The sequence below is a fragment of the Nuphar pumila genome, chromosome 12 (genome assembly GCF_984573655.1).
Source record: "Nuphar pumila chromosome 12, dmNupPumi1.hap1.1, whole genome shotgun sequence".
Taxonomy (NCBI): domain Eukaryota; kingdom Viridiplantae; phylum Streptophyta; class Magnoliopsida; order Nymphaeales; family Nymphaeaceae; genus Nuphar; species Nuphar pumila.
In genome coordinates, this window is record NC_143260.1 from 74,479,293 (window position 1) to 74,495,144 (window position 15,852).

Sequence of the window (15,852 nt, forward strand, 5' to 3'; positions counted from 1 at the left end):
CGGGCCCTCTCGCACACCCTCCAGAATCTTCTCCCCTTTTCTTTCGCCGCCTTCCATCCAGAAGGAGGTTCCCCAGCATATCTTCCTCCCGCCCTTCATCTGCAACGGCGCGTCCACCTCTCGAGCTCCTCCACCCTCCGATGGCTGGAACCCCCTTCCTTCAAACCCTCGGATCATCCTCCCACGGATGGTCCGTCGATCCCTAACCTCCCCTCTTTCTCGATGCTTCTTCCCTCCCTATATAAACAGAGCCAGGGGAGTGGAGAAGGGGATCAAGGATTAACCCATTGGCATCCGTTACAATCCACTTTCATCGGCCTTTCTGCTGGAGTTATTCTTCTAATCCATCATTCTCGCATCGGTGATTGACGTGTTCCCCACATCCCTCTTGATCGATCATCACTCGTTGAACTAAGGCGTCTCTCGTTGGCCTAAGAAGTATCTCTACCACCTGACGCTCCCAGACACCTGAGAAGAAAAGCCCCAATCAGGCCCCTGTATTCAGTTCTGATCTCCCGATTGCCTACCTTTTTGGGAGGATCAACACTAGGTATCTAGCAATCTCCATCCGGTGAGCTTCCATCGATCCTCCTCCGATAAAAAAAAAAGAGGAAGAGAAAAAAACCCTTAAACCCCAGTGACGGGAATCAGGGGTGAGCATCCTATCTTCTTCCCTGTTTGTCTTTATTGTTACCTTCTTCATTTTCTTCCATCGCGTCTCCTCTTTTCTTTTTCTTTTTTTCTTTTGTTTTTCATTTTCACTGCTCACTAAAAGGCAGACTGGTATCGCCGACCTGCCTATCGCAGACTCGTGGATGCCCACTGCAACAACAACATTGCCTCAGTTTCAATGCTCACTGCATTGTGAGTCTACATTATATAATTTTGTCTCTGATTTTAATGCTTGGGTTATGTCTTCTTTGATGTCTTTTCTGCTATATGGCATAAAATTTATTGTTCATTATATTTCCTCCATCATATAGCTACTTTAACACCGATCGTCTAAAGATAAAAGATGGCCTCTGCGAGTAACACCCTATCTGATCCGGCGTCAGATCGTTTTTTTTTTACTCTGTTGTGACCCCTCATTTTCTTTCATATTTTTGATAATGCTGTTATTCTCACTAAGATTGTTGTTATGTATTTTGTCCTTTTTCGATCTCCAGCAGTAGGCATCAACGATTGTAGGTCACACTAATGTTCAACACCATTACGGCTTGCCTTCTTTGTGAATTTTTGTAACTTTATCATATACATTTGTATCATCGACCATTCCATTCATTACATATGGTTTATTTTGATCATGTTTTGCTTCATCTGCTTATTGAATTTGGGTTATTTATGATTTCAGCTCTGCAGATTCAATGTAAAGTTCTTCTACGAGTAGTAGATTCCCTTGCATCTATCTCATCCCGAGTATCTTTTCCTTCTCCGCTAAATTGTTTAGAACAGTATTTTTTTTTGGATACCATGGGAGACGCTTAAGTCATGTATCGATTTCATAAGGATGTTTGAGTAAGAGCTTCTGTTGACACACCATGGGGATGCTTGAAATGGAGTCTCTATTGAAGATATTCAAATGGATGTTCTGTCAAAATTCCATGAAAGGGGTTAAGTAAATGCCTCTGCTCTATGAAGATGTCTGAGTAAACGATCCTAACCAGGCTATGCTCGTGTTTGATGTTTTGAGTATCTCTTACATTGCCACTGATACATATTCACTTTCCATTTTTTTTTTATCATTATATTGTGCCCTGGGTATCATGGTATGCACATTTCAAGCTGCTGCAGACAGTATTATTCATCTGTTTCTTTTAGTTTCACTTCCACTTTATTCTCTCTAGCACCAATATACCAGTCCCATGACTCCTTTGGCTGTCGACATTTTTTTTTAAAATCACTTTACTGGACCAGCCTCCCAAGATCGGATATGATATACCACAGAAGCTTTAGAGTGACTGACGCACTCCCCTGATGGTCTTGTGGAACCTCTTGCTGTCTTGAGTCGATCTGTGGGAATTGGTTCGGTTGTCGATAGATCAATGATATCTCAACAGCCTCTGAACCGGGAAGGTATCAGTTCTGCTCAGGTAAGGGATGGACGAAAATGTCAAAAATAATGATAGTCCCCATTCGGCCGTGACGATAGTCAAGCTTCAGAGCCTACAGAACCAGTCCATTCGGTTCTTGGTCATAGCTCACAGCATGCCTTCACAGTACTAAGACTTATCTGTTAATATCATTGAAATCCATCTTGCTAATACTACTGCAAATTGATTTCTGATCGGGTGAATGTCTATTCATGGCAGGTTATCAGTGACTCACAAACAATATCAGCCTACAACAGGTTTGAAAATTTCCTTTCCAGTGTCCATTCTTCTCTTTGTTGTTAATTTCTTGACCTAATTTCTGTTTAGAAATTGTCATAAGGCTTTACTTAGAATTCACCATGATTTGCCGGGCACATTATATTCATCGCAGCATTTAGCGTGAGTTCTCTGCATTTCCATTTCTTCCTTTTTTGGGGTCTCTGCGAAATCATTGGCAAATGTTCATAATCTTCTCTCCATGGTGATTTTTGTTTTTGTTTTTTTTTGTTACTTGTTTACTTTCCCTGTTTAATTTCTAGATGAATATCTTACTTGTCTAATAGGGCGTTCTTGCGCCTATATGTGCATACCTTCGATCCACAGTCGAGGAGTATTTTAGCATTTTTTTTTAGTCAAACTCAGTCATCCTGCGAAACTGGACTTGTGTTCTTATAATTTGCGTAGACCATCCTGCAAAATTTCAAATCTGTATAGATCAGTGCTATGTTGATGAAATTAGTTGGCTTGACTCTATGACATCTGTTGGGTATAATCAATTCACAAGGAGCTAGTAGCCGAATGCTTCGATACAGAAATACAAAATTTCTTTTCAAACAGTAGTTACATTAAAACCAAATCAAGAAATTCTATGATGTGGATCCAATTCACGAGAGTCCTGCTGGAGAGTGACGTTCTGAAATTGTCACCAATATTGACACTAAATCATCGGGGTCTTCCGTCAGTCTATGACCATGCCATCGGTCCTGGTAAAAGCTGAGATGATTGCATCCAAAAAGGGGGGGAGAAGGGTCTTCATTTTGATGATTGCATCGCTATGAAAACTAGTTTGGTTGGATAGACTGTAAAACAGTAACTCCATTGAGTTGCAGCATACCGCCTACCATTAGAGGTACTCATGAGTATATCATGTGCTTGGGTATATTGATATCCGACGTTTCCTCACTGTGTATATTTTCATTATATTGCACAAATAGCATCATATCCATCATTTTTCTTTTCTACCAGCATTCTTAGGCATCTCAACAACACCCAGTTGTTGCCCATTGCACAGCACCCTGCATTCCTATGACATCTTCGCATATGTTTGGATAACTATGTTCATATGTCCATTCCTCATGCAACTTAACCCTGGTATTTTGGAACTTACTTGGTACCTTTCATCATTATCTATATTCATGTAGTTTGCTTTATGGTTAACTCCATCTTTTGCAGGAAGTATATAGAAGATAATATTATTTTCCAAGTGTTGTAATAACTAGATTATAAATGGAAAGTGTACATTTCCAATCATAGATTAGAATGCATGAGCATGTATATACTTAGAAATTGCTTGTTCTCATTTTACCTTTCATTTCAAAATTCTCACAAATGGCGACACGAATGGAACGTGCACCATTTCGTAAGAGGTAATTAATCCTAAGTCAATGATTTACATCAACGGCCATAGTCGGGTAAACAAGACTTAGTATTTTTATCTTTTACAAAATAACACTGGATCCACACTGGATCCGTTTTCAAAATTCATCATATTTTCCTTAAATATTTTTCCTTTTTATCAGAATTTAACTTAAAATTAACTCAAAATATATACCAATGGCCATAGTCAGGGTATATTGAGAGTTCATTTCATTTTAAATTCTATAAAAGCATCAAATGTATTTCATTCTTCTCTTGAATCTAAATATAGATTATTATATAATACATTCAATGACCATAGTCAAGGATGTATTATATCTTCAATCTTATTTTAATTCATCCAAAGAATGAAATAGCTTTTCAAAATCCAATTTCAAAATTCTTTAAATTCATTCATCATTTAGGATAGAACTGCATCATATTTTCAAAATTCCTTTTTTCAAAAAAACTCCAAGTGATGTAAATATCTTCCTGAATCTATCTTCAATTCTTATAAAACCCAATTCATCCTTTTCATTTCGAATTCAATTTCATTTTCAATCTCATAGTTCAATTTAACTTTGAGATTTCAAAGTCATTTTTATATTCAAATTCAAATCAGATTTCAAAGTTCAATTTAACTTTGAAATTCCAAATTCATTTTATATTCAAAACTCCCATCAAAATCAAAGTTCAAACTAACTTTGAGATTCTTGATTCATCTTCTGAATTTAACTCCAAATCCATCCGGGATTCAACACTCATATTGAATCTCAGACTTCAGATCCAATTCCTCTTTAGGATCCAGAATCCAATTTCACATTGGATCTCAGACTTTAGATCCAAATCCATCTTAGAATCCAGAGCCCAACTTTACATTGGATCTCAGACTCTAGATCCAATTCTATTTTAGGATCCAGAATCCAATACCACTTTGGATCTTAGATTCCATATCCAAAATCTATTTTGGGATCCAGAACCCAGTTCTACCTTGGATCTCAGACTTTAGATCCAAATCCATCTTAGGATCCAGAGTCCAACTCTACATTGGATCTCAGATTCTAGATCTAATTCTATTTTAGGATCCAGAATCCGATACCACTTTGGATCTTAGATTCCATATCCAAAATCCATTTTGGGATCCAGAACCCAGTTCTACCTTAGATCTCAGACTTCAGATCCAAATTCCCTTTAGGATCCAGAATTCAATCCTGGATCACAAATTTTACATCCAAATTCTATTTCAAATCCCAGATCCAGTTTCATCTCAGATATTAGATCAAGATTCCATTTCAAATCTAAATTCATCTTCTATTCTCAAAAGCCAATATTATTTCTCAAGTCTAAATTCAAAATTCAAATTCCTATATTGAATTCAAAATCGACCCTTGAAAATTGATTCTAATTCAAAAAAGTCCATTATGACTTTGAAAGTCTCAATTCTAAATTCCTCTTTCCACATATTTATCCCTCCTAAATCCAAGTCCAAAATTCAAAGTCCATTTCAGACTTTGAAATTTCCTTTCTTTTTCTTTTATCTCACCTTCAAATCATTCTTTTTCAAAATCAAAGATTTACTTTCCCAACTCTGATTTACTTCAAAAACTTAGAACTTCTCTGATCTATCTCAAGTTCTAAGTTAGATTCAATCATTTCTTCACTCCTTTACCAATTTCATCTCAGAATACTTGGAAATTTCCAAATCAAATTTTTCGAAAAGAGCATACATCCTTGCATTGCACAAGCATGATTCTTTGTGCATTTAGGTCTTTAGGATAAATTCTTAGATAATGTTTAGGCAAAGCAAAAGGCATAGGTTCGATCCTTGGTTCGATTACCCCTGGTAAAGGCGCCAGGAACGGTCGAACCTCGTACCGACGAGCGAATCCCGTCTCTCCATTTTTCCCGCAAAACATTTCAAAAACGGAGGCGAGTTAAATTTCTAAATATTTTTCAAATTAAGGTCAAGTGAGACCGCGCAAAAGAGTTCCTCTTCTCTGTTTCTTTCTTTTCTTTTCTTTTCTTTTCTTTCTTTTATTCTTCTCCCTTCAAAAAGGAGGAAAATAGAGGTTAGAAAAGGAAAAGAGAAGAAAGAGAGAGAAACCACAAGGGAGGAAAAATTTTGCGATGATCACAGGTTTGGCGACCGAGATGGGACCCGTCTCCGTCTGGTCGAATTATGCCTTTGCTTTGCTTTAATGTTTTCTAAGTCTTTATTTTATAAATGTCAGCTTCATTTTCATGCAAACCTTAGGAGCCTAGACTCTATCCTAAGCTGACATTATTTTCATATAGGATCTAAGTATGGTTTGGTAGGACCATATGTAAACACCCCAAATTTTCACTCACCTTCTTGACATCGCCCTCAATCGGCACATTTCAGTTCTTCAGAAGCAATAAAGGGCAAAATGGTCATTTTTTGAGATTGAACCTTGCAGAAAGTCCAAAATTTCATTCTTGAGCCTCAAAATTTCTATATTTAGGTTCAGAGACATCTTCAAATTGCGAAATTTCCAAATCCTCTTTTTAGACAAAAAGTTAGAATTTCCAAGTCCAAGCTCAGAGTGATATTTCATAGAACAGGTCTTTGCATAGCATTGCATCATTTCACTGCACATCATGTCATTTTGAGATCCAAAACTCCTGATTTTCAAAATTGTCAATCCAGATTTGATTTTAAACTTTTCAAAATTGATTTCAAAACCCTGGGTTTTTCAAATTTGCCAATCTTTCCCATTTTACCCCGAGGACTTGGAATTACAAAAGTTTTCCTCAAGAAAACAATATGGATGGTTTCGATATTTCAAAAATTTTGCCATGTTAAAAAGAGGGGGACACAATTTCAAATTCATAAAACCTTATTTCAAATTTTTACAAAAAGGCTCCGAATTTCCCTACTTCTTTCAAAATTTCGCCCTGAATAACCATCTTCTTCCAAGTTTTTGAAATCAAGCCAAATTTTGCTTCGTGTTTTTCCAAAACTAACCTACTATTATGAAAATTCCAAAAATTCCACTTGGCTCTTATTTCATATAAGTGACGTGGGACCCGCCCCAATGTGGTGTCATACTAGAATTTTCAAATATTTCTTTTATTTTTCAAAGCAGTGCTCATCCGGAAGTGGAATTCTTTTATTTGATTTAATGAAATAATTAGTGGGCCCACGTAGGTGACGCCCCACTAAGGCTCCTTGCCAAGAAAAGCAAAATTTTGTTTTATTTTTTTTTTATCTCACAAAATTTTCAAATTCAGTTGAGGTGGCATCACCAAAACAAAACCCATTTTTTTACTCATCTTTTTATTACTTTATCTTTATTACTTTTCAACCCCAAATAGAGCCACCATGAAAACCCTACCCAAAGTCTCATTTTTACCTAAGTTTTTCAAAAAAAAAAAAAGGAGCCGCCCCCTCTCAAATGGCGAGATTTTCAAAAAATTTCAAAAATCGGTTCTCAAGGATTAGCAAAAGGGGCGGATTTTGGGGAAAAACCAGGGGGGCTGGCTATTAAGAAGGGAAGAGGGATAACGAAAAGGGGATCTTGGTTTGAAATCTACCTCTTCGCTCCCCCTTTTCACCACCTTCCCTCTCAGTTAGCAGGACATTACTTCCACCATCACCACCGGCTTCATCCATTCCAGCAGCCGCAGGTCTTCCACCATCACCACCAGCTTCATCCATTTCAGCTCAGCCGCAGAAGAGCTACCACCAGAGCCGTCTTCACTTCCATTTCAGCCCAGCCAACCGAAGATCTCCCCTTCTTCTTTCATTTTTCCCCCTTCTTCCAGTTTCCATTTCCCCCATCTCTCAGACCTCTTCTTCTCTCCCCTTCTGCGGTTTCTTGCCTCCAGCACCTTTCAACGAAAGACCCAGGAAAGGGAGACCCTCTGCTCCCCCTTATCTCTGGAATCCTTCTGCTCTCTCTCCATTAGTCCTCGTTCCCCTCACAGTTACCTGCTGCCAGCCTCTCTCAGCGAAGCATTCAGGGAATCCGATCTAGTTGGGAGCAAAAGACAAAGGAAGGACCCTTCCTGTGCAACCCAAACTCGCCCAAGGTGCCATTACTTTCCTCCTGTCGCCTTATAATGTCATAAAAGCATTATATGCATTATCAACCTGCAGGCAACAGTATTGATATGCATCATGCGATAGAAACTTTAGCCCCTTTTGCTGGCTACATCCCCTCCATCGTTTTTTTTTTTTCTTTTCTTTTACCCATTTATTGGCAACCTTATTCTTCATTCGGTGGTTATTTAACAGCATGATGTTATGACTCTGCACATTTGGTTAAACTTGAGGTGTTTCGTAGATTATCCAAGCGTCATCATTCATATTCCCATGGGTCGGCCATTGAGCATCATCGATCTGCCCTGCTCATGCCTATGGTTTGAGGGTGGGAGCATCAAATCTAATTTGGTGCAAAATTGTGGTTTTGTTCTGTCCATCAAACCGACCAATCACAGGTCTCGACTGACGCCTGCGAGCCATTTGCAGTGCATCCTCAGATCGGCATACTCTGATCATGGCCTACCTATCTCGAATTCCTCTCCAAGCGTCCATCATTAAGTCCCCTTAGCATTTCTGTTATGTTTGTCTGGCAAGATAACAGAAATACTTACCTTTTCAGTTATAATATTTCCCCCATACTAGCACCCGATTCATCTTTGCGTCTTAGATGTTTAATTTTTTTTTCTTTTTAATTTGATTTGTGCAGTAAACAGATTGCTTGTGTGTTAATGTTCAATTAACAGGGATTCATGAATATTAAACAGTGTGTTCCATTCTTGTACATTGGCTTGTCGTATGTAGTCTCCTGTGTGTGTTCAAGTAGCTCCTCCTTATTATTGCATCAGCCATATAGTGTGTTCAGCAAAAGCTCTTTATAAAAGTTTGTTGATAAACTTAGCAGGTTTCGATGGTGTATAATGTGATCTAGTTAAGTAAGACTGATTTGCAGGTGTATGTGATAGCTTTTTTTTACTGCACTGTGGCAGGCCATTTAATATATATATGTCATTAGTTTAATCCTTGTATATCCCATTTTTTTTTTATCATTTCAGTTTTCAATATAACAGGGCACTCCATTTACTGAATATATGTCCTGATTCCTCTTATCTCCTTCTATTTACTATAGGCATTTGTTTTATAATCATTTTCTTTTATGTCACAGATGGTATATGCCATATATCGATATCATTTGTACCTTAGGTGCTGCAAAATTTTCTTTTTCTTTGTTCTGTCACCATGTATATGTTTTAATGCTAGACGTTTATTGGCTTTTGGGCTCTTCCCCACCATTCCCATTCACAAGGGTGTCATCCATGTGTTTTCATATCCCCTGTCATCACCCAAGTCACAAACATTTTTCAACTTACATGTATTACATACATTTTCCAATCAAACATATTCTGGGCATTTCTTGCTCCATTCCATCATATCCGTTTCTCATTTAGTAATACACTTAAGCCTAATTTTAGACATCCTTCACTTAGCATAGGTATGAACTATAGATATTAGCATGAGTCCAATCACGTAGTTAGTTCAAAATGTAAATTTTTTTTTTTCCTTTTTTTCTTTTGTACCTCTTGTATTTCCATTCTTTGCACTAATCCACCTTTGCAGGAAAATCTGGAGGATGCTGACTATTTTAATTTTGTATTTCTTTTATTCATTTTTCTTTTATGTCAGAGATGTAATAATTCAATTTGGAATAATATTTACTTTTACTGCTTAGATTAGGCTGCATCTCATATAGTTTGATTCCAGCAATATCCTGATTTTATGATGCATATATCTCAATTTTCAAAATTCACCGTGGATGAACACGAATGGCACGTGCACCAACTCTTAGAGAGTTGATGAACTCGGTGGAGTCCATATTTACGGCCCTAGTCGGAATATGGACGAGACCCAGATCCATCATCTCTCTACCAGTCACATTGAGCCTACACTCTTAGGATATCTTGAAAAAGGCACCTCATATTTCCAATGTTTTCAAAATATTGTGAATTAACTCAAATAAACCCTGAATATATTCATGGCCACAGTCAGAATATATGAAGGATTTACTTTGGCTTAATCCACATTTTTCCAATAAATTTTTCAGAAATCTTTTCAAAAGTGCATTCATTCATTCACATCATCTGCATCATTTGTTTTTCTCATGATTTTCTCAAAAGATTTTCACTACATGGAATCGATTTTCTCAAGAAACTATGATGATATTCGGAGTTGGATTTTCCAAATCAAAGTTTTCTATGATTTTCCTTGGAAATGTTATTTTCTTAAGATTCTTTTCAAAAGGAATTTCTCATCTTTCTCAAGAATCAAAGTTGATTTTCAGACATTTCAAAGACAAGATTCTCAGGATTTCAATTTCCTAAGTTCTAAGTTTCATTCTCCAATGAACCTTTCCTATAAATTTTCTATCCTTTTCTTAAGAAAATTCTCAAAGTCTGAGTTTTTCCAACAAGTGCTTTCCGTTTCGAAAAGTTCATCTTTTCTCAAGAATTCCTTCCATTTTCCCCGAGATTATCATTTTTTCGTAAGTTTTCCAAGTTTTATAACTTTCTCAAAATTTTCCTGAGATTCTTATTTCTTCATAGTTTTCCAAGTCTTTATAACATTTCTCAAAATTTTCCTGAGATTCTCATTTTCTAAGTCTTTATAAACTTTCTCAAGATTTTCCCGAGATTCTCAACTTTCTCAAGATTTTCTTGAAATTCTCATCTCTTCAAGATTTTCTAAGTCTTTATAAACTTTCCCGAGATTTTCAAACCTTCTTCGTCTGAGTTTACTGAGAGATTGATTTCCATCTTTTTCCTGAGAAATACTTTTCAACTTCAAATATTTTCTAAGCATACATCATATTTTCCCATTTACATTTTCCAAAAATCTCATAAGCACATGCCTGAATTCTCTGTGCATTTAGGATAGAACATGATTTTAATGATTTAACTAAGTCAAGCACAATTTTGGTCCTTGGTTCGATTACCCCTGTTAAAGGCGGCAGAAACGGTCGAACCTCGTACCGACAGGTCGAGCCCCATCCCATGGATTTTCCCGCAATTTTCAAAAACGGAGGCGAGTATTTCAAAACAATTTCCAAAATCCGGTCAAGTTTGAATCGCGAAAGCGTTTCCCTCTCTCTCTCTTCCGCAAGCAAGGGAAGACGAGGAAAAATTTCGCGACGAGAACAGTTTTGGCGACCGAGATGGGACCTGTCCTTGTCTGATTAAAATTATGCTTGACTTAGTTCAATTATCGAAATTATGTTCACAAAATGTCAGCTCTTTTACTTTCAATATCATGTGAGCCTAAGAGCCTAGATTCTGACCCAGCTGACATTGATTGCATATAGCTTAGGCATGGTTTGGTAGGACCATATTGAGGAGAAATTTTCATGCTCACATAGACTTAGGTCTAAACACAACTCTCCTCAATTTAGGATCTGAATGCAAACAATGTATGCTTCTTCAAAGTTTTCAAAAGCTATCTCTCTAGGATTTAGAGCCCTCTATTTCTTGCATGTGATCATTTTTTCAAAACCCCAATTACCTATCATTACCCGGTCTTCACGTTGCTGGGCTCTCTTCCAGAACCCTAGTTCGGGACAGAGCCTCACAACTGGGCCAACTGTTTGGGTTAACACCCCCCTACCACGTACCGCGGGCCACAGTCCGAAGTATATCGGTAGGCGCTCAAGGATGTTGGAAAACCTTTCCTTAGAACCGGAGTTGAGATTATATGCCACGTACCTCGAATTTCGATTCGGGTATATCGGCATAACTGGATTGGACAAAGATGATCTGAACCTAGAGTTAGGGTTAGGGCCCTACAGCTGTTTTTCAAAATGATGCATCTAGAGTCAACCTTTTAGAGAGTGTTGTATGTGCATAAAGGTTTGTGCAGGATGTGATTGTATGCTACTTTTATTTCCCTCATATTTTCCCCAAAATATTTTCAAATTCTCATCTTTTCTCTTTATTTTCTCAAACCCTGGATGATTTTCTCAAATATCCAATTTCTTTCAAAACTCCAGGCGATTTTCCATTCTCCCATTCTACTGGATCTCGGATTTCCAGCCTTATTCCGATCCTGCCTGCAAATTTTCAAATTTTCAAATTTTGCTCATATCTTCAAGAACCTTGTTTTCGGTATATCTTCCAAATTTTGTCCAAAATTTTGTTTGTCATTTCCTTCCAAGATTACCTGATCCCATCATTTGTTTTCCTCTCAAGATTGTTGCTTTCAAAATTCCTTTTTTTCATGCTAAACATACCATGTGGTTCTGCAGAGGGCATTGGCATAGTTGTGTGATCCAGACGAGATCAGAGACCGCGCTACTTCAGCACATTAGTTACAGACAGTGAGTGAGAAATGGATTCCATAAAGTCTGTCAAAGAGGGAGCTCAGACCATCAAGGAGGAGATTGATCCCGCTATATATCGGTTGTTCAAAAGAATGATGATTGAGATATTATCCGAGCAAGCTGAAGTCAATTTCAGAAAAGTTCCTGTTAGAGAAGAGGCATCCATCACCATCCCTATGAGCATCATTGGAGACCACAACAGTGCAACCAGTGCTAAACCCAGCAACAACAAAAATAGAGGCAGTCAAAGCAGCAAGTTAGAAGAGTCTAAAGATCTGAAAGGGAAGTATTCTAGAATCCAGAATAGACCTTTTCAATCCAGCCCTCAGCAAAAGGAAAAAAATCAAGGAAAACCAAAGCGCGAAAACTGGAGCGGCGATCGAGATTTCACTCCTATAGACGAGCCACTCGACAAAGTCCTTGAATACATGTTGGTTAAGGGATTAGTCAGGCTCCCAAAAGCCACAGATCCTCCCACCATCATGGGAAGATTCTCGAACCAGTTTTGCAAATTCCATCGGGCAGTAGGGCATGACACTGATTGATGTTTTGTCTTCAAAAACATTGTGCAAGACTATATTGATAAGAACCTCTTTGTTGAAAGCAGAGAAGAAGAACATCCAGTAGCCCTAACCAAGCAAGTTCAGTCCGATTCCCAGAAAGAAGTCAAAGAAGTCAGCATTCAACAGAAATCCAGCAATCTGAAGAAGATAAAGCATGATGGTTGGAGTTATGATCGTGAGTTTACTCCTTTAGGTCAGCCAATCGAAGAAATTCTTGGATATCTGCTCGCGAAGAATATGATCAAACTTCCAAGGATTGTAGATCCTCCCGTCACCATGGGGAAATGGAAAGATTGTTCCTGCAAGTTCCATCGGGCAATGGGGCACGATACTGAACGCTGCTTCGTTCTCAAAAATATTATACAGGACTACATCGATAAAAAGCTTTTGGTGCCAGAAGAAAGAGAGGGACGAGTTGCAGTCCTGACTAAGCCTTTCCTAGATCACTCTGAAGAATGACAATGTCAATACCAATGCCCTCTGATTTTATCATATTTTTGTCAGGACGATATAGTCCTAGTTGTTTTCCTTTTTCAAGTTGTCATCCCTTTTTAGGCATCAATAAAATCATCAACTTTTCTCATTTAATTATGACATTCTTCTTTTGGTTGTTCTGTTTTATTATTATCTCTCTCCCATTACACTGGGGCATCTTTTTGAAAATTTGTTTTCAAACATTCTATATGCAGGCAGGATAAACAAATTCCTCATTTCATGCACTTGTGCATTCATATGCATCAATTCATATTCATTTGCATTCAACTGCATGAACAACAATCTGGTCAGTATTGGGATTTCAACAATTAGTCCCATCACAATTCCTAATGATTCAAAATGGAAAGATCATCGCCAATACTGAACCAAAACCCAGCGCTCGAACTGGTATTATTTCAAAATCCAGTGTTCAAACTGGCACATTTTCAAGATCCAACTTTTTGGAAAACTGAGTTTCGACTCGGGTTTTATTCAAAACATCTTTCTTTGTTGATCCGAGTTCCGACTCGTGATCTCTATACCTTGTTCAAGCCTTGACTCGAGTTTTTTATTTATTTATTATTTTTTTTTCCTTTGTTGATCCGAGTTCCGACTCGTGATCTCATTATCTTGCTTGAGCCCTGACTCGAGCTCTTCATTCTCTTTTGTTGATCCGGGTTCCGACTTGTGATCTCATTACTTCATTCGAGCTCAGATGCGAGCTCTTCATTTTCATCTGTTGATCCGGGTTCCGACTCGTGATCTCATTATTCATTCGAGCTCTGATTCGAGCTCTTTATTTTCCTTTGTTGATCCGAGTTCCGACTCGTGATCTCATTACCTTATTCGAGCCCAGACTCGAGCATTTCATTTTCATTTGTTGATCTGGGTTCCGACTCGAGATCTCTTTGAGCTTGTCATTCTCTTTTGTTGATCCGGGTTCCGATTCGTGATCTCATTACCCTACTCGAACCCTGAATCGAGTTCTTCATTTTCTTTTGTTGATCCGGGTTCTGACTCGAGATCTCTTTCTCTTATTCAAGCTTTAATTCAAGCACTTCATTTTTCTTTGTTGATCCGGGTTCCGACTCGTGATCTCATTATCTTATTTGAGCTCTGATTTAAGCTCTTCATTGTCTTTTGTTAATCCGGGTTCTGACTCGAGATCTCTTTACTTTATTCGAGCTCTTCATTTTCATTTGTTGATCCGGGTTCCGACTCGAGATCTCTCTATTTATTTGAGCTCAGATGCGAGCTCTTCATTCTCTTTTGTTGATCCGGGTTCCGACTCGTGATCTCTCTACATCATTCGAGCTCAGATTCGAGCTCTTCATTTTTTTTTTGTTGATCCGGGTTCCGACTCATGATCTCTTTATCTTCATTCGAGCTCAGATTCGAGCTCTTCATTTTTCTCTGTTGATTTGGGTTCCGACTCGTGATCTCATTACATCATTCGAGCTCAGATTCGAGCTCTTCATTTTCTTTTGTTGATCCGGGTTCCGACTCAAGATCTCTCTATTTATTTGAGCTCAGATGTGAGCTCTTCATTCTCTTTTGTTGATCCGGGTTCCGACTCGTGATCTCTCTACATCATTCGAGCTCAGATTCGAGCTCTTCATTTTTTTATTTTTTTTTGTTGATCCGGGTTCCAACTCGAGATCTCTTTATTCTTTCGAGCTCAGATGCGAGCTCTTCATTTTCATTTGTTGATCCGGGTTCCGACTCGTGATCTCTTTATCTTCATTCGAGCTCAGATTCGAGCTCTTCATTTTTCTCTGTTGATTCGGGTCCGACTCATGATCGCATTACATCATTCGAGCTCAGATTCGAGCTCTTCATTTTCTTTTGTTGATTCGGGTTCCGACTCGAGATCTCTCTATTCATTCGAGCTCAGATTCGAGCTCTTCATTTTCCTTTGTTGATCCGGGTTCCGACTCGTGATCTCTGTATTTTATTCGAGCTTTGACTCGAACTCATCATTCTCCTCTGTTGATCCAAGTCATTTCAATCATCAAAGTCTGTCAATTGCTCAAATTTGATATTTTGCCCTCCAAATTCCAATTTAAATCTTCAAATCAGGAAATTCTCCAATTTCGACCTCTGGGTCACCCAATTTTCAATTCTCAATTTCAATTATCAATTTCCAAATTTCGACCTTCGGGTCAATCAATTTCCAATTTTCGACCTTCGGGTCAATCAATTTCCAATTTTCGACCTTCGGGTCAATCAATTTCCAATTTTCGACCTTGGGGTCAATCAATTTCCAATCTTTGACCTTTGGGTCACTCAATTTCCAAATTTGGACCTTTGGGTCGCTCAAATTCTCTATTTCGACCTTTAGGTCACTCAATGCCCAATTTTGAGCTTTGATTCACACAATTTCGACCTTTCGGTCAACCAATTCTCAATTTCGACCTTTGGGTCATTCAATTTCCAGCAACCAATTTTTCAATTTCCAATTTCGACCTTTGGGTCAATCAATCTCAATATCCAATTTCAATCATTTTCTCTTGTGAGAGACCCTTTTTAGGGAGAGTTCGAGGGAGCTCGTTCTTTTCGCATGCTATCCAATTCGTTCACTTAGCCCCTTTTCAGGGAGAGTTTGAAGGGACTCGCGTCTTTGTGAACCGTTTGCAAAACAATTTCCAATTTCACACGAGGAACCCTTTTTAAGGGAGAGGCTCGACGGAGACTCATTTTTCTTGTGACCCCCCAATTTCA